This window comes from the organism of the source record quoted next, unplaced genomic scaffold, assembly GCF_019419815.1.
Source record: "Pyrus x bretschneideri cultivar Hongxiangsu unplaced genomic scaffold, Pyrus_bretschneideri_v1 Contig40, whole genome shotgun sequence".
Classification (NCBI taxonomy): Eukaryota; Viridiplantae; Streptophyta; class Magnoliopsida; order Rosales; family Rosaceae; genus Pyrus; species Pyrus x bretschneideri.
In genome coordinates, this window is record NW_025999724.1 from 1,429,711 (window position 1) to 1,457,103 (window position 27,393).

The 27,393-nt window shown below is 38.7% G+C and overlaps 1 pseudogene; it reads right to left on the reverse strand.

Moving 5' to 3' along the window:
• Positions 1-1,510: 1,510 nt before the first annotated feature.
• Positions 1,511-23,543, reverse strand: LOC125469042 (annotated as a pseudogene).
• Between the last annotated feature and the right edge of the window lie 3,850 nt (positions 23,544-27,393).

The window sequence follows — 27,393 nt, forward strand, 5'->3', positions numbered from 1 at the left end:
GGACGCCTGAAGCGGTTGCATCGATCATCATCTCCGGCAAATGAACCCAGTAGTGGTTGGGATGTTTATTTGGACACCTATGGCCACTTGGGCCAACCCAATTACCTCGACCTAACTGTACAAATCTGAAAAGAAATAAAGTTTTTTTGCTGGGCTCGCCTTCAGGGGCCCACTGCCATGGCTTGGCCCAATTTGCAACACTAGCCCATGTGGCTTTGGTGTCCTCGTGCACGACGTCGCATTAGATCACAGCCTGCATCTAAAGAATCGGTGCACGACACCGCGTCCCACTTAATCCATATCCATCTTGGGCCTTTGTTATTTTGGGCCTGAAGCCCTCTTGGCCTGATTAGCCTATTCCAACCTATTTTTTGGGCCTGGGCCACACAGATTCAATCTGCTTAGCCCACCCGTGGGTTTTGGCCCAAGATTTTGGACCCCGAGCTTAATTGTTTAATTTTTTTAGACAATTTGGATTTTATAATTTTTTTCATCCACACTTTAAATTTGGCCCGAAGTCCAAATAATTAATTCAATTATAATTATAGACCTGAAGTTCTATTTGCATATTTATTCATTGCATATTTTTGTGTGTGTATATATATATATATATATATATATTTGTGTTTGGCTGCAGGAACATACAAACCTGAAGTTCAACATGCCTTATTTGAAAACCTGAATTTTTCCTTAAAAACATCACCCATGAAAACTCGAAATTTTTTCATGCGAATTTAAACCAATACATGTCTATTAGAACCTAAATGTTCTACTTCTATGTGAATGGATTGATATTTTTTTTTTCTCCATTACACTAATCACATCTTGTCCATTTATTTTGTGATAGGAACATGCCGAATTTGAACAAACTCAACTTTACGGCCTTGGAGGTCTCTAGAAGGAACTACCATAAGTGGGTCCAAGATGTGAAGCTTCACCTCACTACAAAGAATTTGCGTCCTGCCATTGAAGATGAGATGGAGAACCCAATCGGTGAAGCTGAGAAAAGCCACTGCCATGATCTTCATCCGAAGACATATTTATGACGCATTGCAAACCGAGTACCTTGTTGACGAGGATCCATGAGCACTCTGGATTGCTTTGATCACCAAAATGACATCTTCTTGCTTGAAGTAAGACATGACTAGCAACATTTGCACTTCCAAGACTTTAAGTCTGTTAATGAATATAATTATGAAGTTTTTCGAATACGATCACTTCTCAAGTTCTGTAACGAGACCTTGACCGAAAAGGAACTCCTGGAGAAGATCTATTCGACTTTCTTTGCTGCTAATATTGTCTTGCAGCAACAACATAGGGCTCAAAAGTTCACTAAGTCCTCAAATTTGATCTTTGATTTACTTCTCACTGAAAAGCAGAATCAGCTATTGATGAAAAATCATCAAGCTTGACCTACCAGGGCAACTGTTGTGCCTGAAGCTAGAAGCCACCCTGTTAAGGTCAAAAGAGCCAAGACCCATCTAAGGGAGGAAACTGAGCCTAGAAGTGCTCAAACCTTGCTCCCAAAGTCCCAAGCTTTAAGAATAAGGGTAAAGCGCCTGAAACCATAGATGCAGACATATGCTATCGCTGTGGTTCCAAGAACCATTGATCCCGTGTTTGTTGAGCTCCCTAAAAGGTTGTAGCTGAATATCATTCTCATCGTAAGAAGTTTGAATCAAACTTTGTGCAAGTGGATGAACCGGAGAGTACTAAGATGGAGGTTTTTGACTTTCAAGAGGATACCACCCCTATGGAAGATTAGAATCTTAGACAAAATCTATTTTTATAGTTGAAATTTAGATAATGGGGCCGAATTCCACCTAGTGGCCGAACCCCCCTTGTTTTTTGTTTAATTTTTGAACAATTTTCCTTTATGTTTGGATTATTTGTTGATGATTTTTTTTTGGATATTAAGTTTTTATTAATTACCATCCTTGAATACTTAAATTATTTTGAATGGATACTTGTTTTTAGAACTTTTATGCATGTGATTAATTCAAATTAATTTTTATTCTAGGTATAACTAGTGAGAAAGTTAGTTGTCTGGCCAATAGTGTAACCACGTACACAGTTTTGTGTGAACGCATCTATTTTACTAACTTCATACCTAAGAATGCACCTCTGACAACCCTCTCAGGCTCATCCAACCTGATTGAAGGATATGGTAAGGCACATATAAGGTTATTCAATGGTCCAATTTTGACTATTGATGAGGCACTTTATTCTTCACATTCCGCAAGAACGTTGTTGAGTTTCAAGGACATTAGATATAATAATTACCACGCTGAAACCTATGTAGAAAATGGAGTTGAATTTCTGTACATAACTTCATATGAACATCGCCAGATTCGTATTCTACAGAAGATGAAGCGTATCCTGAGTGGTTTGTATATTACGACCATATGCCCCATAGAAAGCTACTATGTGGCCGGCCCTACCTCTGGGACCACGCACGAAATTACACTTTGGCATGATCGTTTGGGACACACTGACGAATAGCGATGCACCGTATCCTCAAATCATCACACGAACATCCACTAACCTGAAGTTTAAGTTCGATTCAAGGAATCGCATGTCAAACTCGTTCCACGAGAAAGGTTATTATTAAGCCTTCTTATGGCAAGATTCAGTCGAATCCTCCTATTTTTCTACAGAGGATTCAGGGGGACATTTGTGGACTAATTCACCCTCAATGTGGACCATTTAGATATTTTATGGTTTTAGTTGACACCTCCACACATGGGTCACATGAGTGCTTATTGTCCACAAGGAACGTTGCATTCTCTAAACTATTGGCTCAAGCTATCAAGCTTAGAGCTCACGACCCTGATTATCCGATCAAATATATTCGATTGGATAATGCTGGATAATTCACATCTAAAACTTTTGATGACTATTGCATGTCAATTGGGATTGAAATTGAACATCCAGTACCCTATGTTCACACCCAGAACGGCTTGGCAGAGGCATTCATTAAGTGCTTACAAATGATTGCTCGATCGTTGGTTATACGTACCAAGCTCCCGACCACTACTTAGGGCCATGCAATGTTGGTCCCCCTAAGGCCTGTTGCGACCCAACCATAAAGCACCCTTTAGTTCATTACCGAATACAAACCCTACATATCACATTTGCGCATTTTTGGTTATGAGGTCTATGTGCCGATTTCACCGCCTTTAAGTAAAACAAATGGGGCCTTAACGAAGAATGGGAATCTATGTCAGATATGATTCTTTTTCGATTATTCATTACTTAGAAACTTTGATAGGCGATCTGTTTACCGCTTATTTCATGGATTGTCCCTTCTATGAGATAGTTTTCTCGTCGTTAGGGAGAGATAAGAACGTCAACATTCCGGATGAACGACGTGAATTATCGTGGACGACTCCCACTGTTTCTAATTTAGATTCCCGCATAATTCAGTCTGAAACTGAAGTGCAGCGCATATTAGATCTTCAAAGCATAGCTCATAGCATGCCAAATGCTTTCATCGATCTAGCGTAAGTAACAAGATCACATATTCCAGCTGCGAATGTGCCTGCAAAGATGGATATACCAAATGTACGATAGACTTCCCTCCTGGAGGCCTGGGACTCCATTTTGGCCGATCTACGTACATTAGTAGCTAGCCAATCATTTGCCCATACACATAATCATGGCAGACTACTTGGTTCAAAAGATTCACACCTCTGGAAGAGGAAACCCCTGGCACAGGCACCTGAAGAGCCTACCGTGAATCCGATTGTCGCCTACTAATTTTATCCAACTCTTGAGAAAATTCTAGATTACAGAAGCGTCCTTGAAGAGACAAATCCACTTCCCTAGAACCGTGAGATTTCGGTCCATTATGCCAGCTTGGATGATGTTTGGTGTAGAAATGAGATGATCGTCGATGATGCATTACCATATGCAGTAACTACTGAGATCATGTTGAGCGATGACATTGAACTCCATTTCGTTGATGAATGTCGACGTAGAACCAATTGGTTAAACTGGAAATAAGCAATTTAAGTCGAACTCGAATCACTTACGAAACGTAAGGTGTTTGGACCTATAGCTTATACTTCTCTACATGTGAAGCCCGTTGGCTACAAATGGGTTTTCGTTCAGAAGCATAACGAGAAGAACGAAATTATGCATTACAAAACTCATCTTGTTGCGTAAGGCTTCTCACAACGCCCTGAGATTGACTATGATGAAACTTATCCACCCGTTATGGATGTTATTACTTGTCACTACCTTATCGGTTTTGTAGTTTCTGAAAAACTAAGTATGTAGATGATGGACGTAGTAACTACGTATCCTTTTAGGGATCTTAATATGGAAATTTATATGAAAGTTCCCAAAGGACTTACATTGACTGGATCAAATATTTCCAAACTCTAGAACACGCTCTCAATTAAGTTGAGGCATTCACTTTACGGTTTGAAGCAATCCGGAAGAATGTGGTATAACCGTCTGAGTGAGTATTTGACTACTCAAGGATATGTGAACAACAAACTATACCCTTATGTGTCCATTAAGAAGTTACATTCCAGTTTTTCGATAGTTTCAGTATATGTTGATAATATGAACCTTATCGGAACTCTTGAAGAGCTCGTGAGAATTGTTGCGCACCTGAAGTCAGATTTTGAGATGAATGAGATGAAAGATTTAAGAAAGACTTGATACTATCTCGGTCTCGAGATAGAACACCGTTCAAATGAAATCTTAGTACATCAATCGAACTACACCCAGAAGGTGCTGCGCTGCTTTAACATGGATAAAGCGAAGCCTTCGAGTACTCTTATGGTCGTTCGATCACTAGATGCAAAACCAGATCCTTTCTGTCTAAAGGGGGATGATGAAGAGATTTTGGAGCCTGAAGTTCCTTATCTAAGTGTGATAGACACTTTATTGTACTTAGCTCAATGCACTAGACCCGACATCTCCTTCGTTGTTAATCTTTTGGCAAGATACAGTAATGCACCAACATGCATACACTAAACTGGTGTTAAAGACATTTTCCGCTACTGTAAGGGTACTACTGATTTGGGCTTGTTCTATCCCTACGGATCCTCGAGTGATGCCGCACCCCTTATCTTGAGTCAATTCTCGCCTTGTTGGTTAAGCTGACGTAGGATACTTATTTGATCCCCATAAGGTGCGCTATCAAACGGGTTATGTCTCTACCATTGGAGGCACCGCAATCTCTTGAAGGTCAACTAAACGGACCTTAGTTGCTACTTCGTCTAACCATGCTGAAATTCTCGTCTTACATGAAGCAACTCGGGAATACTTTTGGTTGAGAGCAGTTGTGGGCTATATTTGAAGTTCTAGCGATCTTTACCTCGTCGTTGATGTCTTGACGACAATCTATGAAGACAATGCTGCATGCATCGAACAACTCAAGAAGGGTTACATCAAAGGAGAAACACTAAGCACATTATGCTGAAGTTCTTCTTCTCACATCAATAACAAGTGCATTAAAAGATTGAAGTCGCACAAATTCATTCACAAGACAATCTGGCTGACCTCTTCACTAAATCACTACCGAAAGTGATGTTTCAGAAGCTTGTTTAAGGAATTGGTATGTGAAAACTTTTTGAGTTGTAACATTGCTAGTTCTCTTTGGAATTGTGTCAAACTCAGGGGGAGTATCCTGAAGTATACTTGCTTGATCTCAATGTACTCTTTTTTCCTATGATTAGGAGCATTTTTCCCATTGGGTTTTTGCTACCTAACGAGGTTTTTGACGAGGCACCCACCTTGGGTTGATCATATCCCTGATGACGTCTCGTAGACATTTCATTTGACATTGCATTACTCATGCATTTTTCCTTAGACTCTGGGTTTTGTCCCTACTCGGGTTTTTACCATAGCCATAGGATTTTTTTGTTAGACTAACATCCTTATGCAAGTTCTTACCTTATTGAAAATAGTGTGTTCCCAGAATCAGTGCCGACGAGTTGACTGCCTCATCCTTTACATGATGCCGAATGTACTTGAGTATTTACACACTGAAAGAGAAGTGTTATAAACTTCTTGTTTGAGTGTGATTGTGTAAATCCTAGATTAGATTTTATTCTAGCTATTCTTCCCTATTAGGACTTGTATTCCATGGAGGACAAGGATTTCATCTCTCTCTTACTACTATAAATAAAGGCACTGCATAGGGGAAATAACACATATCCTCTACACAACCCGACAAACACATCTCTCTCTATATTTTATCTCTGTGCCGCTGACCGCCCTTCCCCTGTTAGTTAAATATAGGTCACAACACCTACTCAAAATTAAAACTTATGAGCCATATTATTCAATTGTCTTTAGAAAATAATGAATCAAATAGAGCACTAAAGATGCATGATCCTCCTCCTCTTTTGTCAACTGATTAATGACAAATAGAGCATCTGATTCCTCTATGGTGGAAGAAAATCCAGCGTCCAACAACATTTTCAATCCGAAGAAAGAGTCCGAAATTAGCTCAAATTCTTGCGTCTAGCTTTATTCAGATGTGACATTTGGATTTGCATTTTTCTATGGATGGTGCCATCAACGTATTTATGTATACCTCTCACACGTTTTTTTAAATTTTACCAATCTCATCAAATGAATAGAATAAGATCAATAAATAAAATTAATACGAATGCGTGAAATAAAAAATGAGTGTATGAAAAACACCAATTTTTTTATGAGAGGATTTGCATACTTCTCTTCTGGCACATACTTAAAATACACATACTATTTACACGTTTAAATAAGGGAATTGGATCATCTCCGAGGCAAACTCTAGGGATCCTCTTGACTCACTAACACGAGCCGTTGAATTTTGATTAAATGGCTACAAACAAGGGGTCCTCTAAAAGTTATAATAATTATAGCCGTTGGATCAAAATCCAATGGCCCGTGTTATTGGGTCAGAAGAATCCAGAGGGTTTGCTTCAGAGAGGGTCCAATTCCTTAAATAAGAACCGGTAGATTGACATGGACGGATGAGATAACAATATGGCTTAAGTTACAACCGGGTTAACAAAATCCGAATTACAAACCCGGTATTTCTCTATCTTCCACTTCAGCGTCTGTCACTCTCCACCTCCCTTGCCTCAACCCTTTCCCGACCTGGGAGCACTGTTACCATCGCCAACTACTCATTTGGTTTCCGACACATCGCAACTGAAGCAATATCTCTTCAACCAAATAAACCTTATAATTTCTTTCAATTACTCAATTGGCAGTTTATGTATTTGAAGTGTTCATGCTGCAGCTTATCTAGTTGTGGAGTTGAATAAGTCTAATAACAATGAGGATCATAGAAAATCAAAGAAATAAATGCTGAATTTGACTAATGCTCGGAGGTGGGGTGCCTTGTTTTTTTTTTTTTTTTTTTTTTTTTTTTTTTATATTTATAATTAATTAAAACTCCAAAATAAATTTGTAAATTGAAATCTGCTTCTCTCTTTGGTGGCTGACTCGTTTTGCTTGGAGAAAAGGAAGCCATGGGTCATGGGTGTGTTGCAGAACCAGGGAGATGAATTAGACGATGGGTTGCGTGGCTGTGCTGATAATTTTGTAGGGAAACAGAGATAGGTGGATGTCGGAGAGGGTACAGAGGGTTATATTCTTTGGGTGGAGGTGTTTGGGCAGTGATGGTGCTATGGCAAAGGAAGGTGGAGAAGGGTAGGGGAGGCGCCAACGTAGAAGAAAAAGGAAAAGCTAACTTTCGGTTTTCAAAGTTTCTGTTCCGGTTGTAAAATAAATTAACACCAGCCGTTAAGATTGATCTAATGGTTGATAAATAAATGTGTAAATAACATGTGTACTAGAGAAGCTCTCCTTAGAGCAACTCCATCGTATTCAATAGCCTGGTGGACTGGTTGAATTTTCTACCCAATTGCCCTAGCTCCTTGCTCCAGCCCACGTGGGCGATTGGGCTGAAGGGGGACCCGAGTGAAAGGGCAGACTCAAATCGCAGGTTTGAGCGCCAGAGGTTGGATGATGCAAGGCTGATGTCAGGGTGACGTCAGCCAAGTTATTAAAAAATTTGCGTCAGGCGCGTGTCGCACATGTGCGCGTGGGGGCACGTCACCGACAACTTTTCAGTCGGTGGGGCCCACGGTCTAGAAGTCTGAAATGTTAACGTTTATAGGGCACGTGGCACATTTTCGTCCGTTGGATTTCAACGGTTAAATTTTTTGGACCGTTGGATTCCAATGGTAAAAAAAAATTCAAACCTCCCCCCAACGGCTAGATGACGTGGCACAATATCATCCGTTGGATTTCAGATCAATGGTCCATGTTATTCGCCTTTATAAATAAGAAAAAAAAGGAAAAAGAATTAGATATATTACCGTTGTGCCATGTGGCACAATCTGGAGGGTTGGATTTCGATTTTTTTTAAATCCAAAGGCAGAAATTAATTAAGTTAATAAAAAATTAATAAAAAATCCGAAAAAAAATGATTTTACTTTTCTATAAATATATTCTCATTATCTTCTACCTTACATCACAATTTCATATTTTCTCAAACACTTTCAACCACATTCCAATCTTTCTCTCAAAGTTTCAATCCAATTGGTTTCCAATAAAATTACTAATGATGCAGGTACGAATTGGACGCTTATTGAAGATGTTACGTTGTGTTCTAACTGGGTTGAAGTAACTCATGATTCATTACGGGTAATGAGATGCAGTTGCGAGAAATGTTGAGTCTTATTCGTACCATTTTTCTTGAGAATTGTTGGGAAAAGAACTAAAGAATCAATGCCCAGTCATTGGAGAATACTTAGCCAATCGTTTAGTTATTGGAGAGATGCCTTGGCACAAGTTAGTAATAATATTCAAAGTGGGGAAAATTTCGCAGATCAGGTAACAATATATTATTTATTTGTTTGTACTATACCCAAATTTACATTAGCTACTTTGATTATAATTATTTCTTGTCCCGCATTGTGTAGACACTTCAAGCACAAGCTTGGTATAATGCCAAAACCAAAAACAAAAACAAAGCATTCACCCGGTGGGAATGTTGGAATATTGTCAAAGATTGTCCTAAATTCAGAGTTCTGCCTGTCGGTCCAGAAGTTGTTCTGGACAGCACCCTTCTACACTTTACGCTCGATCATGATTTGCATGTTCATGAAAGTGACACAGAACAAGTGTCGGAATAGACCCCTAAACAAGGCTCGAGGTCGATCCGTTATCCAATTAGGCCTTAAGGTAAGAAGGTTTCAAAGAGAAAAGGGAGTGCTCCAAGAATGATTATGAAAAATATATGGAAGAACTTGCTCGCCAATGTTAATTGACTTTGGTGTGGGAAATGGCTAAATATGAGGCTGATAAGGCTAGAAAGGAGGCAAAAGCTGTAGCTGCTGAGAGATTATTTTAAGCTAATAAGAGAGAAAGAGAGGTACTTAGGCAAGAAAGGGAAGAGCTTAAAAAAGAAAGAAGGGCTCAACAAGATCGTGACATTATGAAGGAGCCTGTAAAGGCGATGTCTCCGAATTCTAAATATTTTTGGAATTTGGAGAAAGCAGACATGGTGCAAAGGAGGCGTGCAAGAGAAGCGAGAGCAAGAGGAGATGGTCCTAGCACCACAAATTGGTTAGGTGATGATTTTCCATTCATGAGGGACTAGGGAATTTATTTTTAATCAGAACCCTTAATTTTCCAATCACTTTGGGTTGTAATTTCTAATTTATTGAATAGAGTACTTAATGTTGTTTCCAATTTATTGAATTTAGTACTTTATTTAAACTAAGAGGATATTTATTTAATTTGGTAATTTATTTAAACTGAGAGAATCTTTATTCAAAGGATATAAACACACCAAATAAAATTACATAAACATACGAAATAAAATTACAAACACACCAAATAAAAAAAAAACTCACTAAATGAACTTAAAAAAAAACACCAAATAAAATTAAATAAACACACCAAATAAAAACAAACACACTAAATGAACTTAAGTTTCTTGAGCTTGCTTCAATTCCCACTGGTGCTCTATCAAGTCAATTTGCCAGGCATTTTGAATATATGTGTCCTAAAGTGAGGTATATCGTTGAATGAACGTTTCATTGTAATGTACATCCCCTTGTAATGGCTCGTGTTGCACGGGTTCTTCGGTGGCGTCATGAGCACAATATATTTGTGTTCTAGAATTGCTCAACGTGTTTGGCTTATATTCGTTAACAGCATCATAATCATACTCATCTTCCACAATCATGTTGTGAAGAATGATGCACGTCATCATGGTGGATCGAAGCGACTCTAAATCAAACATTTTGGCAACACCCCTAACAATCGCCCAACAAGCTTGGAGCATACCAAAACAACGCTCCACATCCTTCCTACACCCCTCTTGACAGCTTGTAAAGTGTTTTTCCTTTGCACTTCGCGAACGTGGCACTATTTTGACAAATGATGACCACCTTGGGTAAATGCCGTTTGCTAGGTAGTATGGCCCGTGGTACTTATGTCTGTTGACCTAGTACATGACTTTTGGTGCTTTTCCTTGTAGAACATCATTGAACATTAGGGATTGGGCAAGGACATTGAGGTCATTTTGAGCTCCTGAAACACCCAAAAAAAGTGTGCCAAATCCATGTATCCAATGATGCCACCGCCTCCAAAATGATACTTTTAGCTCAATTTCTGTCTTCATAAGCTCATTGTTATGCACTTGGACAATTTTTCCAGGTCAAGTGCATACAGTCGATGCTTCCAATCATCCCAGGAAAACCTAGCATCTCGCCCTTCTTCAGAAGCCTTTGCAAGTCCATCTCAGTAGGTCTCTGAAGGTACTCTATGATGTAGATAGATTCGATTACAGAGCAAAACCTCATCAAGGACTCAAGAATGGTTGATTTCCCTATCTTTGCTATCTCATCCACTTGGTCTGCAGATGCTTCATATGCAAGCATCCGCAAGGCAGCATTAATTTTTTGCTCAGGAAGGAAACCCCATAACACCAAAAGGATCATTCTTTTGCACAAAAGTAAGAATCATAGTTGCAAACAACGATCATGATTTTGTTGAACAAATGTTGTTACATTCTAAAACGACGTCTAAAGTACGTATCAAGGAATGCACTGTTACAAACAAAATAATCGTCCAAGAGATCCATATCTTGTCGTTGCCTGCTTTTATCAATGTTTATGGAACAGTTGGACCTAGAGATTTAAGCCACATCTTGGATGACTCGACGGGAATGTAAGGCTCTTCGTCATCTCTCCTTATACACTTCTCATCCTCTTCCTCTTCCATCTCATTTTTGCCCACCTGGAGATTGAACATTTCTTCCCCTTGCTTAAACAAATCTTTCTCTTGCTCATCGATTTCCCACAACATCATTGAAGAAGACATTATAAGAAAGAAGCAGAAACTATGAATAATGATAGAGATTTTGATTTTGGTGTGTGATTTCTTAGGATGGATGGTGGGTTATAAGGAGGAAAAAAAAGGATTAGGTTGTAAATAATGTCACGTGGCATGCCGTCATTCGTTAAAAATCTGATCAAAATCTATCCTCAAAGATTGTAAACAGATTGTGACACATGGCGCAACGTGATTGGTTAAAAATCTTATCGGAAATCTATCATCAACGATTTTGAAAAGGTAACGACACGTGGCACAACAGCATTGGATAAAAATCTTATCGAAATCTATCACCAAAAATTATCTTTTCGGATAATGACACGTGGCGCAACGAGAACGATTAAAAATCTTATCCGAAATTACAAATAAAATTATTTTGTATTATTTTATAAAATAAAAAATACTAATATTTTATTGTCTATTGCCATGAATATTTAGTTAGGGGTGGGGATGCAAATGGCAATTACTGTTCATTAAAGGCAGTTACTATTGATTGGAGGGGATTAAATAAAAAGTTGCCCAATGGGGCCTTTGATACGCTGGAGTTGCTCTTATTTTCTTATGATCGGGCAATTTGGATTGGGCTTAACATGGCCAAATAATCTCTGTATATAAAGTCGGCAGTTTAATTTAGCGAACATTTGATTATTCATTACTTGATAGAAAAGAAAAATAAACGGTTGGAAATGTGCCCAAAAGCCAATCATATGATGATACTTTACAGACATTTCACATGTTAAACTAATCTAGTTTAATATAAAGGGCTCAAATTATTGTTTAAAGCCATCTCATATAAATGTTATTTGTTTAAATGATAAGTCCAAGGAATATGTAATTGGGAGAATGTGATCTAAAGAAGTTAGATTCATGAGACCATTCTCTTTTGTATATATATCCTAAACATTTTTGATCATAGGATTGCCAATTGGGCATTAACAGTTTGTTAAGATTAGTCCGTGCTATGTCTTCTCTTAGGAAAAGTGACTAGTCTCAAGTTATTAGTATGACTGACATCAAGACAAGTATGTAGGTACTCAATGGAGAATGAGTCTATTAAACACGATCAACAAGGAGTTCTCATACTCATGTCACATGAAAACTCATGGTTAGGATAATGCAAAGTAGTCTTTTGACCTGAGACATCACAATTGTCATGTGGTTAGGTCCTTGATCTTTGACTATATCAAAGTCACTCCATCAGAGGGTGTCCATGGCATAGTTGGGTGATGCGAGAATTACTTGACACTCAAATTAAACCCTCGTTTGACAATTGTAGTAGAATGGATAAGTGAGGGATCGTTCTGGACCGGGGATTAGGAGGGATTGTTAATCTCTTGGAAACTGACTCAAAAACGTAAAAACAATATAAAACACTAAACTAGACTCAAAGAATGTGAAACTAAACGTTAAAACACTAAGACAAACCAAAAGAATCAAAATGCTTTAAAAACACAAACTAAATTGATTTCTAACTATATTGAACATTAAAGCAAAAAGGGGATTGAGGTTTGACGAAAATTGAAATAACGAAACAAGTTAATAACTAGACAGAATGTAAATATGAAATTGATGAAATAAGATGGTTGGTGAATTAGCTAGAGGTTCTTTCTCCACACATGATATTTATGCATATGAATCAATTTCCAGTTATTCCTTCATTGAATTATGAACGACAATGCCCCAAATTAACCGTGACATCACTAGTTAACCCTCAGATTTTCCTTATATTATTGGATTGGATGGCATCATTCGACAACCCAAAACATTCTCAAAAGTTCCCTACATGTCATCATAATAGAGATACAATCGAAGATCATTAAGAATAATGAAAACCATAAGCATTGACAAAGCATTTGCAACTATGACATCATGTTACTCATGCTAAGAATTAAACTTAACGCGATCGTGACAAGCGACCTTCACTACTTTCAAGTATAAGTTAGTAACGATTATGTGAAACCTTCTTAAACTTTAGCCACATATTCATGCATGCTAATTAAGTGTCGACCCTCAATCAACAAACACAAATAAGTTAATCATCAAATAGTTAAGCCAATTGCATTCACGAATCAAGAGTTCATAACCGGAATTCATCAATTCATATCACATAAATAATCATGGTATTGAAATCACCCCTAGCCAAAAAGGGTTTAGTTCCTCATATTTACAAAACAAAGAGAATTGAATTTAAACATTGAAATCAAAGAAACACCTAAACATTCCAACAACTCAAACTTGAATTATATGAACGTTTAGGCCCTCTTATCTTCCTCTTCGTTGTGGCACAAGGTCTAAGGAGATGTTTAGGGCTTTAAGTGTATGTGGAATGGAGTGGGGAATGGTTGGAGAGGGATGGAAATGGAAGAGGATAGATAGAAGATAGAAAGAAAACCCACGGCAAGGATTTGGGAAATGGTGTGTTTGTGGTGTGTTGTGTATGAAATGAGGAAAAATGAGATGATGCTTGAATGAATGAATGCAAGGGTATTTATAGGAGGAGTGGAGGTGTATATGACTGTTTGTTTAATGTGTTTGTGTGGAGGAATGATGGAAAAACAGCTAGGACAACATGTGAAAGCTGGAATTGCACAAGGGGAGCAAAGGGAACCCACGACATTGAAGGTTTTGGTGCATGTGTTGCTGATTTGTTTGTTGGGGAAACATGTGTTTGCATATGAATGTTGTTTATGTGAAGTGTGTGTGAATGTATGTGAATTAAATAATGAATGGTGGCTGAAATGATGAAGTAGGAAGGTGGAAATGCATGTGAAATGTAAAGGGAAAAACTGGAAATGCTAAAGGAGTGCCACGGCATTGAAGGTGTTTTGTGTTAGTTTTGGGATTGTGATGCATGTGTTGAATGATTAAATGGACATGTGGGGTGTATATGTTGCTGAAATGATGAAGTAAGAAGGTGGAAATGCATGTGAAATGCTGGAAAGGGATTGGGATACACGACACAAGGGTGAATGGTGCTGTTTTGTGTGTGAATGGTTGTTGTTTTGCATGTGAAGTGTGTGTGAATGTATGTGGGTTAAATGATTAAAGGTAGTGGAAGATGGCTGAATGATGGATTGAATAATGAAGCTCTAGGGTGGAATAAATGGTGATGCATGAGATGGAATGATGAATGAATGGAATGAAGTGTGTATGCACGGTTTTGGTGTGGAGAAAGGGGTGAATGTGCATGTGGCTTTGTGGTTGAATGATTAAAGGGATGTGGGATGTAATGCTAGGTTGGAAATGCATGTGCAATTGCATGTGTGTGTGCTGGAAATGGGATGGTAGCCACGGCAATGAGAGGGAATGGGAGAGTGTGGTTGAATGATGAAGGAATTAGTGGTGCATATGCATGTGTTTTAGGTTGTGAAAGCATGTGGATTAGGTGGAAAGAGGTGGGTATGCATGTGAGTTGAAATGCATATGTTTAAATGGTTGAAATGTGTAGATGATTATGAGTATGATAATTGATAAGTGAATGATATGTGAAGTGATAAATGAATGATATGTGGTGAGTGATAAGTGAATGAAAGTGATAAGTGATAATAGGGCTAGTTTAAAGGGCTAGGGTTTAAGTACATAGAATGGGCCTAAAATAGGTTGGTTTGCATGGCATAATATGTTTGATTGGGCTAAAGGTTTTCCATGGCTCAAAGGATTTGTTTGATTGGGCTAGGCCCTTTGTTTGATGTCCCCAAAGAGCATACAAGGCTTCAATTTCGTCCATCCTCTTTGCTCCATGATTAAGCTATCCAATCCATGCCCAAAAGTGCCCCAAATAGCCTCAAAATGCACTTTCTTGCTCCCTAACCCCTTAGAACCTGAAAACACACAAAAGAAGCATAAAGGACTAAAATAACTAGAGAAACATAACGTAAATGCACGAGAATAAGCCATTTAAGTCGCATGAATATGCTCCTATCATTGGGGTTAAGCCATTTAAACATGGAGGCAAGTGAATGCGCAACAAGGAATCTTTAACCTTTAAACCGTTTGAGGGAGAATACTTTATGATATGATTAAGAATCTTTAGCCAGAGTATGAATGAGATTTAGGAAGTTGTTTCAAATCACATTCAAGGTAGTCATATAAGTAAGAGAATCACATTGGATAGTAGACATGAATAAACTATCAAACCAAACAATGTGGTCAAGAGTATTGTATTAGAGAAATACCGTATTGCTTCTGATTAGCTTGGGTAGCCATGACATACTGCTACGTGTCACTCATGATTTATGGAAGCCCTAAAGGTGTGTAATCACTAAAGGTAGAATTGAAAGTAAGTTTCAATTCACAATCAATTTGAAGAGTTCTAATCGCCCACTGCCTCGCTAAAAGGAACCTAATGGATCATACACTGTGTAACGTAGAGATTGAAGAAATAACATAGATGAGTAAGGATAATTAAATGGTGTAATTATTTATGGCAAGGATTAATTGATATGATGATTAATCAAACGAATAAGTTCGTTTTAGACCTTGGGTTAGTTTTGGGCCGCAAGGCCCAATGGGACTTGAATGTCAAGTCTAATAACTCAAGTTGTATCACAACTTGAAAACCCAATAAACCTTTAAGGCCGGCCATATAGAGAAGGGTAGTGAACTTACCTTAATTGCAAGTTTGCCACTCCATTGTAAGGTGGTATAAAGGCAACTTTATAGCCATTTCATCCTTAGGGTTTTCTTTAGAGAAAGGATGAGAACAAAAGCTCTCTTGACTCTCTAAGAGGTCGGCCACCCTAGAGGAACTTAGCTAGCAATATTCCTTCCTCTAGGTCACTCATCTCTTCATCGAGGCTCTCCTTGGTGTGGAGACTTAGAGGTTCTCTATTTTGGGAACTTGGAGAATCCATTCATCCATCATCCTCCAAGAAATCCATGGAGCTAAGAAGTAAGGAATGAAGGCCCTTTCTCTTGGGTGATTAGCCTTTTCTTATGCAAAGAGGAATCAACAAAGGTATAAGAATTCTAACTCACTTTTTTTTAGATATAATTTAAGATTACAAAGGAATTTTAAAATAATGGATTTTTTTTTTTTTTAAATTTGTGAATTTTCTTGTTTGATTAACCTAAAAGAATAATAGAATTTGAATACATAATTTGTTTTTATTTTAACTCTTGCTCATAAAAATTCGGAGATAACACCTGTCACATCCTAGACTGGCTCCGCCGTAGCACGATATTGTTCGTTTTGGGCTAGGCACATGCCTGGCATGCTGACGGAACCCCTAATGGCGTTAGGAAATATTCCGTTAAAATAGTAGAATATTTTGTTAAAGTTAACGGAATATGCTCCTTCTTCTCCGGTGACTTGCCAGAGTCCGCTGCCGACCGTCGTCTGGTTCGCTGGTTTTTGGACATTTTTCAAAGTTCAATATCTTCTTCATTTGTCAACCAAAATCCATGAAATTTATACGGATTTGAAGCTCTTGAAGAGTAGAGCACAACCATACCTATTAGAAGTCCAAAAACCAACGGAAAGTGGTCGGAAAAACCTTCGAAACCTCCGGCTAAGTCTGCAATTCTATGAATCTTTTTATCCCAACATCAACTCCACTATAAACCTATTCTAGGGATTCTATGGAGTTGATTAGAGGCTTCCTTAAACCTTAAAACCCTGTGAAACGCCCACGATCACGTCAGAGGAAATTAGCTCATCGCCTTAGCTCTGGTTCCTCATATTTCTGACATCTGTTCTATAAACTAAAGGTAGGGTTAGGTTTGTGAAGTCGAGATGAGTATGATGGTAGCCTCATTGGAGTCGATATATGAAGTTTTGGTATAGTTTGATTATGGGTGTGCTCTCGGGTGTACGGACGAAGGAGAAAGATCGAGAAGAAGTGAGAAGATAAGGGTATGCGTATGTGTGTGTGTGCGCGCATATAGGATTGGCCAAAAAGAAAAATATCGTGGCCCTAATTGGGCTGCCATGAGAGAGGGAGAGAGAGTTATGTTAAGTGGCCCAAAGAAAAGTGAAATCAAACCCAAAATCTAATTGGGCCCAATAAAGTAGGAATTAAGGTGATTGGTGGACAAGAATAGATATAATCCACCCTAAAATATAATTATACCCATTCTCATTCTTTAATCGTCGTAACTTTTTTGTTAGAAAACCGTTTCGACCCTAACTCGCGTCAACGCACTCGTGATGCCGAGTATGATTTGATTATGATGGCAAGAAAATAATTTAAAACTAAATATGTACATCCATATCACTAAGTCAATGAGGGCATATTCGTCACTTTACACACTCTAGGAGAAAATGCATATATTAGCTAGGGACGGGTCGTCACGGTCTATGCCCCTTAAGAAAATTATGTCCTCAAAATTCCTACTCATTAACAACACATCAATAACCATAAAACTGAAGGAAGATTTGTGAAAAACATGTTCATTTCAGCAACATCAATAGCATGCAATTAACAATTAAAGGCGGAATCATGCTTGTATGCACTTAAAACAAAACATTTACCCATGAAATTCAAAGCCTAGTAGATAGGTGAACCAAGACTCAACTCAAAACAAAGTGAGTTGAGAAATCAATACCTTTGTAGATTCCTCTTTGCATAAGCAAAGGCTAATCACCCAAAGAGAGGGCCTTCATTCCTTGCATCTTAGATCCATGGATTTGGATGGATGAAAAGGTTTCTCCAAGTTCCCAAAATTGAGAACCTCTAATGATTCATCACCAAGGCATAATGAAGAAGAAATGAGTGACCTTGGAGGAGTTTGATTGCTAGATGATCCCTCCAAGGTGGCCTAAATTTTAGAGAGAAATGAGAGCTTGTGTTCTCATCCTTTCCCCAAAAATTACCATATGTAAATTTTAGGCTATAAAGTCCTTTATATAGTCCCTTCAAATAAGTGACCTAATGGACCAAAAGCCCTATTCTTCTAACATGGCAAGCCTATAGGGTTTATTGGGCTTTCAAGCCCTTTGTTTATTCAAGTTGTCATACAACTTGAGTTAATGGGCTTGACATTCAAATCCCATTAGGCCTTGCGGCCCAAAACTAACCCGAGGTCTTTAACGAACTTATTCGTTTGATTAATTAACATATTAATTAATCCTAGCCTTAGATAAATAATTAAACCATTTAATTATTCTTACTCATCTCCGTTGTTTCTTCAAACTCTACCTTACTCGGTGAACGATCCATTAGGTTCCTTTTAGCGAGGCAGTGGGCGATTAAAACTCTTTCTAATCGATTGTGAATTGAAACTTACTTTCAATTCTCCCGTTAGTGATAATACACTTTTAGGGCTTCCACAAACCATGGTTGACGCCTAGCAGCATGTCATGGTTACCCAAGCTAATCAGAAGAAGTGGAGAACCTATTCAGTTTTAGGATTACAAATGCAATACGGTCTTTCTCTAATACAATACTCTTGACCACATTGTTTGGTTTGATAGTTTATTCATGTCTACTATCCAATGTGAGTCTTGTGCTTATATGATTACCTTGAATGTGATTTGGAACACATTCCTAAATCTCATTCATACTTTGGCCAAAGATTCTTAATCATATCATAGAGTATTCTCCTTCAAACAGTTTGAAGGTTAGAGATCCCTTGTTGCGCATTCACTTGCCTCCATGGCTAAGTGGCTTAACCCCAACGATGCCATGGGCACCCTCCTGATGGAGTGACTTTGACATAATCAAAGATTAAGGACCTAACCACAAGACAACTGTGATGCCTCAGGTCAAAAGACTAATTTGCATTATCCCAACCATGAGTTCTCATGTGACATGAATATGAGAACTCTTCGTTGATCGTGTTCAGTGAACTCATTCTCTATTGAGCACATACGTACTTGTCTTGATGTCACACACACCAATGACTCGAGACTAGTCACTCTCCCTGAGAGAAGACATAGCACGTACTGATCTTAACGGACTGTCAATGCCCAATTGACAATCCTATGATCAGGAACGTTTAGGATGTGTCAACGAAAGAATGGTCTCACGAATCTAACTTCTTTAGATCGCATTCTTCCAATCACATATTCCTTGGACTTATCGTTTAAGCATATAACATTTATATGAGACGGCTCAAACAATAATCTTTGCCCTTTACATTTAAACTACATTAGTTTGAAATGTCCGTAAAGTATCATCATATGATTGGTTTTAGGGCACATTTCCAACAAAAACAAACATGGATATAAATCTCGTACACGCTTCTTAGTTTTCCAAGTGTCTTCCTTGACCGAATGGTTCCTCCACAAAACTTTCACCATGCACACAGTCTTATTCCAGAGAACTTTATCTTTCCAATCTAAAATCGTCACTGGCTCTTCATCGTATGTCAAATCTGGGTTAATCTCTAGTGGTTGAGGAGGGATCACGTGCGATGGATCAAAAACATAGTGACAAAGCATAGACTTATGGAACACATCATGTACCTTTGATGACTCTGGAGGTAGCTCAAGCCTGTAGGCAACTTCACTAACTCGCTTGGTTATCTGATATGGTCCAATATACCGAGGACTTAACTTACCTTTCTCACCGAACCGTACCACACATTTCCATAGAGATAACTTTAGGAATACCCAATCTCCAACTTTATATACTCTGTCAGTGGCATGTTTATCAACGATACTCTTTTGTCGATCCTGGGCCTCTTTCAAGTTAGCTTTAATCACCTGGATATTCTGCGTAGTCTCATCTACAATCTCATGGCCCATTAACACTCTCTCGCTAACTTCAGACCAACATAAAGGAGTACGACAGGGTTTACCATAGAATGCCTTAAAAGGTGAAATGTCAATGCTAGAATGATAGTTGTTATTATAAGCAAACTTGATCAAAGCTAAATGCTTATGCCAAATATCTCCAAACTGCAACACTGAGGACCTCAGCATATCTTCCACTGTTTGAATAGTTCTTTCAAATTGTCCATTCATCTGAGGGTGATAAGCCGTGCTGTAAAGCAATCTTGAACTGAGAACTTCCTGAAAAGCTACCCAAAACTTAGAAGTAAATCTGGGATCCCGATCAGAAATGATACTCATTGGAACACCATGATATTTAACAATTTCCAAAATAAACCATTCCGCCAACTGATTCAACGAGTAATTTTCTCGAACGGGTATGAAATGTGCTGACTTGGTGAGTCGATCCGCTATCACCCAAATACCATCATAACCATTTCGCGTACGAGGTAACTTGTACACAAAATCCATGGTAATATCTTCCCATTTCCACTGAGGTACGGGAAGCGGTTGTAATAACCTAAAAGGTTTCTTCCTTTTTGCCTTGACTTGTTGACATACTGCACAATGACTCACATACTCAACAATCTCTCTTTTCATACCAGGCCAATAATAGAAAGGTCGAATGCTGTGATACATCTTGGTACTCCCAGGATGCATCGCATAAGCCAAAATATATGCTTTATCAAGTATATCTTTCTTTAATTCTACTATGTCAGGCACAAACATCCGATCACCCTACATAAGCATACCATCAGGTTTCTGAATCCTGAGGTCTTTCTTTTTCCCTCTATACACTGCCTGTATTAACTCCTAAGATTCCAGATCATTCGCCTGAGCTTTGAGTACACGATCTAGCAAAATTGGCCTAACTTGAAAATTAGCAAGTAGAGCTCCTTGGTAATCTTCCCCTAATGTGACTCCAATAGATCGCAACTTCGTTAAGAATGGAACACTACATACATAAAATGTGTTAAGTTGACCTTGGGATTTCCTTCTTAAAGCATCAGCTACAGAGTTTGCACGACTAAGATGATACTCAATCATGTAAACATAATCACTGAGCAACTTAACCCATCTCTACTGCCTGAGATTAAGATCTTTTTGAGTAAAGACTTTTATGGTCGGTGAAGATCCGACACGTTTCTCCGTATAAATAATGCCTCCAGATTTTCAATGCAAAGATAATAGCGGCTAACTCGAGATCATGAGTGGGATAATTCATTTCTTGAGGCTTTAACTGTCGCGAAGCATACGCGAGCACTCTACCATACTGCATGAGTACACAGCCCAAGCCATTCAAAGAAGCATCACTATAAATCTCAAAGCTCCCACTATCATCCGGATGGGCCAACACAGGTGCATAAGTGAGGCAATACTTCAGCTGCTGAAAACTCCGCTCACAATCATCACTTTCCTTAAACTTAACTCCCTTCTTGGCTAGCCTTGTAAATGGCAGAGCAATAGCTGAAAAATCTTTGACAAAACGCCAATAATAACCTGCTAAACCGAGGAAACTCCGTACTTCTGTGACGATCCGTGGCTACTCTCAATTCTCCACTACAGCTACCTTATAAGGGTCCACAAGAATACCCTAGGCTGATATCACGTGTCCCAAGAACGACATTTGATTCAGCCAAAATTGACATTTACTAAACTTAGCGTACAACTGATGTTCCTCAATTTCTTCAAAACCATAGTAAGATGTCAAGTCTGCTCTGCTTAGACTTAGAATACATCAAAATATCATCGATGAACACAATAACGAACCTGTCGAGATACGGGCGAAACACCTGATTCATCAGGTCCATAAAGGCTGCTGGAGCATTTGTTAACCTGAATGATATCACAAGGAACTCAAAATGACCACAACGTATTCGAAACGCTGTCTTCGAAACATCCTTACTCTTGATCTTCAATTGATAATACCCATATCTCAAATCGATCTTTAAGAACGCACATGCACCCCAAAACTTGTTAAAAAGATCATCAATACGAGGCAATAGATAAGGATTTTTAATCGTCTCCCGGTTCAACTGTCAATAATCAATACACAGCCTCAGAGTTCTATCTTTCTTTCGCACAAACAAAACTGGAGCTCCACATGGTAAAGTACTTGGCTAGATGAAACCCTTACCAACAAGTTCTTGTAATTGGATTTTCAATTCTCTCAATTCAGCATGAGCTATTTGATAAGGGGTTAAGGAAATAGGATCAGTACCTGGAATTAAATCTATAGTAAATTCTACCTCACGGTCTGATGGTAGTCCAGGTAAATCATCAGGAAATTGCCTAACTACTCGAACGCCCTCCACACAAGTAGAAGTATCCGCATTCAGCACCACATAAGCTAGATAGCCCTGACATCTTTTCCTCAATAATCGCTTCGCTTTCACGGTCGAGATAACGCCATGTCTCAGTCCACTACGCTCGCCAACAAAAGTAACCACATGCAAGCCTGGCCGATGGAAAGTAACTGTCTTCTCATAATAATCCAACTTAGCATAATTGTAATGTAACCAATCCATGCCCAGAATAACATCGAAATCGACAATATCCAGAGGAACAAGATTAGCTGGCATGATGACATTCTCAACGAGAACAAGACATCCTTGATACTCGCAGCTAACATAACAAGTCTCGCCTCTAGGCATGGAAAACTCCAACTCATAGCCAAGGGGAGTAGGGTGTGGTTGAGTCTTTTGAGCAAACATATGAGAAATAATAGAGTGCGTGGCATCTGAATCAATTAATACTCTAGCAAAGTAACCAAGAATATTCAACGTACCTATAATCAAATCAGGGTTGCTCTGAGCATCTTGCAGAGTGATATAATGAACACGACCTTACGCTTACTGTCGACCTCCACAACCTCTGTTTCCCTGGATACCACGTCCTTGGATACCCCATCCCTGGCTGGGCTGATTAGGTTGTCTAGTCGAACCACCATTGCTTAAGGCGACGTTAAAATTCTGGGAATGTCCCCTGGCATATAATTGTGATCCGCCGCCCTGATACGGTGCATAACCTTCCTGATATGGTGGATAACCACCCTGGTAATATGGATCTACTGGATACGGATATGCTTCCCTAGAATACGGAGCTACATCCCTCTGATAGTGGTAAGCGCCACCATAACCTGTCAGAGTATAGCCACTAGGCCCCTGGACCTGCTGAAGGGGTACAGCTGGTGGTAATGCAGGGGCTGAGATTTCTGCTGATTCTGTGGACACTGATTAGCCTTATGCCCCATCTAACCACAAGTTCAACATCTGCCACTACCACCTTGTATACATTCCCCAAAATAACGATTATTACACCTACGACACAATAGAGCACCAGAACCGCTAGGATTCCTCCGCTGCTGAAAGCGAGAACCACCTGTGGATCTGCCACCTTTTCGCAGTGCGTTAGAATTCAAACTACCATTGGATGAACCAGAACTAGTACCACCTGATAGGAGCATATTTATGCGCCTTAGTTAGCTAGTTCTTATGCATTTTTGTTATGTTTTCTTCGTTAAAGTAGTCTTTTAAGCTACTTTCATGTGTTTTCAGGTTTAAAGGACATATTACATGAAATGATGCAATTTGGAGCTTTTAGAGCAAAACTGAGCTGGAATGTGGTGTATGCAAATAGAGCACGAGGAATGGATGTCCAAAACAATGCATCACACAATCTTCCCATTCTAATCCGTGCATTGCCATTCCACTAACCTTAATGATTCATCCACCATTCCACTAACCCTAACACTAACCCATTAGTGCAATCCCCACCCACCATTCCACCTAACCATCACTTTCCATTTTTAATCATCCACTATATCCCATTCAAACCGTCCACTTCCCATTGTCCACTATATCCCATTCAAACCGTCCACTTCCCATATACTCCATAATAATCCCATAATTTCGAGGGCCGTGCACAATTCTCTCCATTATTGCCGTGTATTATCTCCCATTATTCATTCCCCATCATCCGTGCATAAACCATCCCTAAACCCGCAAATCATCCACCAACACCATTTAACCAATCTGCCGCATAAGGAGAAGAGGAAAGAGGAGCTTCGACGCGCACCAATTCACGTGGATTCGTTGGGCGTTCTAGGTGTAATCGTTCCTTTGTGCTTTATGTTTAAATTCAATTGTAATTCTCTTTTTGTGACCATGAGAGGCTAAATCCCCCTAGTTAGCTAGGGGGTGATTCGAAACCATGTTTATGCTTGCAATATGAATTGATTACTTTTGGTTGGAATTTCATGAATGTTGGATTCAAATCATTTAACTGTTTGATTGATAACTTGTTTGTGTATGTTTATTGAGAGTGCACGCTTAATGTTCATGCATGAATTTGACGCTAGAATATAAGTGAGTTTCACCTAATAGTTATGAACTTATATTCACAAGTAGTGGAGGTTGCTTATAAACAATCGCGTTAATTGAATTCCTGGCAAGAGTATCATGCTTTTCATAGTTACAAATGCCTTGTCGATGCTTATAATTTCCAAAGAACGTAATGATTCTAACTTGTATCTTTATCATGCTGTTCATATAGAGAACTTGTTAGGAATAATTTGTTTGCGATGCATATTCATCCAATTCAATGATTCTAGGGAAATTTGAAGGTTAATTTAAGCGGACCTAATTAACTTGGAGTGTCGAGTTCCATAATTCATCGAAAGACCAACTGAAAATCAAAGTGTATGCAAGTGTAACATGTGTGGAGAAGAACCCCTTGGCTATTCCATCATCCATATTTTCATCACATTCATATTTACATTCTGCCTTTAAATTACAATCGTTGCATTTAATTTATTTTCGTCAAAATCCAATCCCCCTTTATTTTGTTTAAGTCTTAGTCTTTCTTACTTTTAGTTTTGTATTCTTCGCATTAATTAGTGTTTTAAACTTGTTTTTACGTTTTTGAGTCAAAATCCAAGTGATTAACAATCCCTCCTAATCCCCGGTCCAGAACGATCCCTACTTATACACTTCACTACAATTGACAAAAAGAGGGTTTAATTTGTGCGCGTATAATTCTCGCATCACCACCCCGCTTAAAATTCTGTGTTTGGCGAATACTGTAGGATGACTGCCCTTTATCCTTATTATTATTTTTCTGAGCATTGCCTTTTTCTTCTTCCTCATGACTATCATCTAGAGCATTCTCTGAGTCCTTGACCCGAAGTAAAACCTCGAAAAAAATTTTGATATGTAGAATAGGTAGTCGTAGTCGCCATAGAACGCCACTTCTATGGAGTACCTCACTTAAAACATTGGAGCATATTAGCAGGATTTGCAACAATCTCTGGATAATATCGAGACAAATCAGTGAACTTTTGATGATACTCAGTAGCTGACATTTTCCCTTGCTTCAAATGCTAGAAATTTTCCCTCTTATGATCCAAATACTCTGGAAGTATAAATCTCTTCTGAAATAGATGCTTAAAAATCCCCCAATTTGTGGCATCTTCCACTGACAACTGAAAAGATTCTTGTCTCTACCATGCTGTAGCCTCCACACACAAGAACCACGTGGATGTCTCAACCTATATGTCCTCTAAAATATTTCCATATCGCTGCATCACCTGAAAGGTTTTCTCAACATGTTCGAGCCAACACTCAGCTCCCTCGAGCCCCTCATTGCTAAATAAATCATTTAGCTTCAAATTATATATCGTTTCCAAGGGGGTTTTCTTTTTGATCAATCAAAACCCCTTCCCAAACTGTACAAGCTTCTTCCAAAGCATACGACTTTCTGGATGTAGATGATATTTATACAGATGGATCTTATATATATCGTATAATTCTTATAATCCTCTGGGAAGGACAAAGTGAAGACTGAATATCATTAGCAATAACTTCACCAAGTTGTCCAATATCTGGAAAATTAGATTCAGAAGAAGTACGTGGGTCTCTACGAGGCAATATGGTTCTGACATCAAAGATCAAAATGATCAGGACTTCAGCAAAGAATACAAGACTGCCCAACGTAGGCTCTAATACCAAACTGACACACTCTGACCAAAGTCGAGGCATGCTGGCCGTCACATGAGGGTGACGTAGCCAAGTGTGCAACATAAGTGATAATAATAGGAAAATGCATCTAAATAAAAACCAAAACAAAACCTACTTAAGCTAAAGATAAAATATAAGTGTGTGAAAGTGATCAAGTATAAGATACACACATATCAGAGCATAGGCAAACAAAAGTGCAATTGAACCAACTAAGTACTAATTATACAAAAAGGCAGAAGGTCCCTACTTATTTATGGAGATGTCAGAACCACCATGAAGTCCTCGTGAGACACCAAGGATGATCAGCTACCTAAAACCTGGAAGGGCGCAAAACAGAAGGGTGAGTGGGCAAAAACAAAACTTTAGAAAACACATTTCTCTTTTATGAAATAAATAACTCATCACTGTAAAACCCATATAGTTTCTAGAAAATAATACTACATAGTACGAAAACAAATTCCCAGAAGCAACTTAAACCGAAGTATGCCATGTCAATATCTCAGCAATAATAAATTTAAGACAGGTGTGAAACCAATATAAAATCATATGCCAGTCGGAGTTACCTAACTTGACATGTACGATTGGATATATAGCTCATCAATCTACGCTAGCACAAGAGTCGGAGTGTGACCTATACAACAGGCTAGGTATAAATATGTACGCTCAGGTGCTACGATCACGTGAAGGCTGTGCGATAAATCGCGGGTCACCTACGAGTCGAAACCACCTATTGTGGTATGTACGACTGGCTGGCACCAAACTTGGATCCAAGGTGAACGTGTGGAGGAGGTGAACGATCACGTGAAGGCTGGCCCTAGCCCGGGGCAGGAGCACTAATACTAGGGTGCAGCCATGATGAGCTCTCAACAAATGTATGTACACCAATGCAATACAATCCATTTAATCACATAATACTCACTTGAAGCTTACTTGAGCCTCCACAGCATCAAACAATATAACTCTCATTTTATAACAATGCAATACTTAAAATGGAATTCATATATGACATGGCATTCAAAGCATAAATCATTTCAACAGAGACGTTCTGGAAACCATAATACATATATATATATATATAGAAAGCAAATGTCCACTCATTGATAAGTAGCAGGATCATAGCCCCCTAACCTCGCTTGTCCACATTCGTCCTTGGGATATGTCTCACCTATATGCGAAATAACTAATATACTGTTAATTCAATAGCACATAAACAAAACTTAGGTTGAATTCTTCATATGTTGCTCAAATAGGGTGTTTGAATATATCAACGTGATCTACTTAACACCACGAACACCTCCA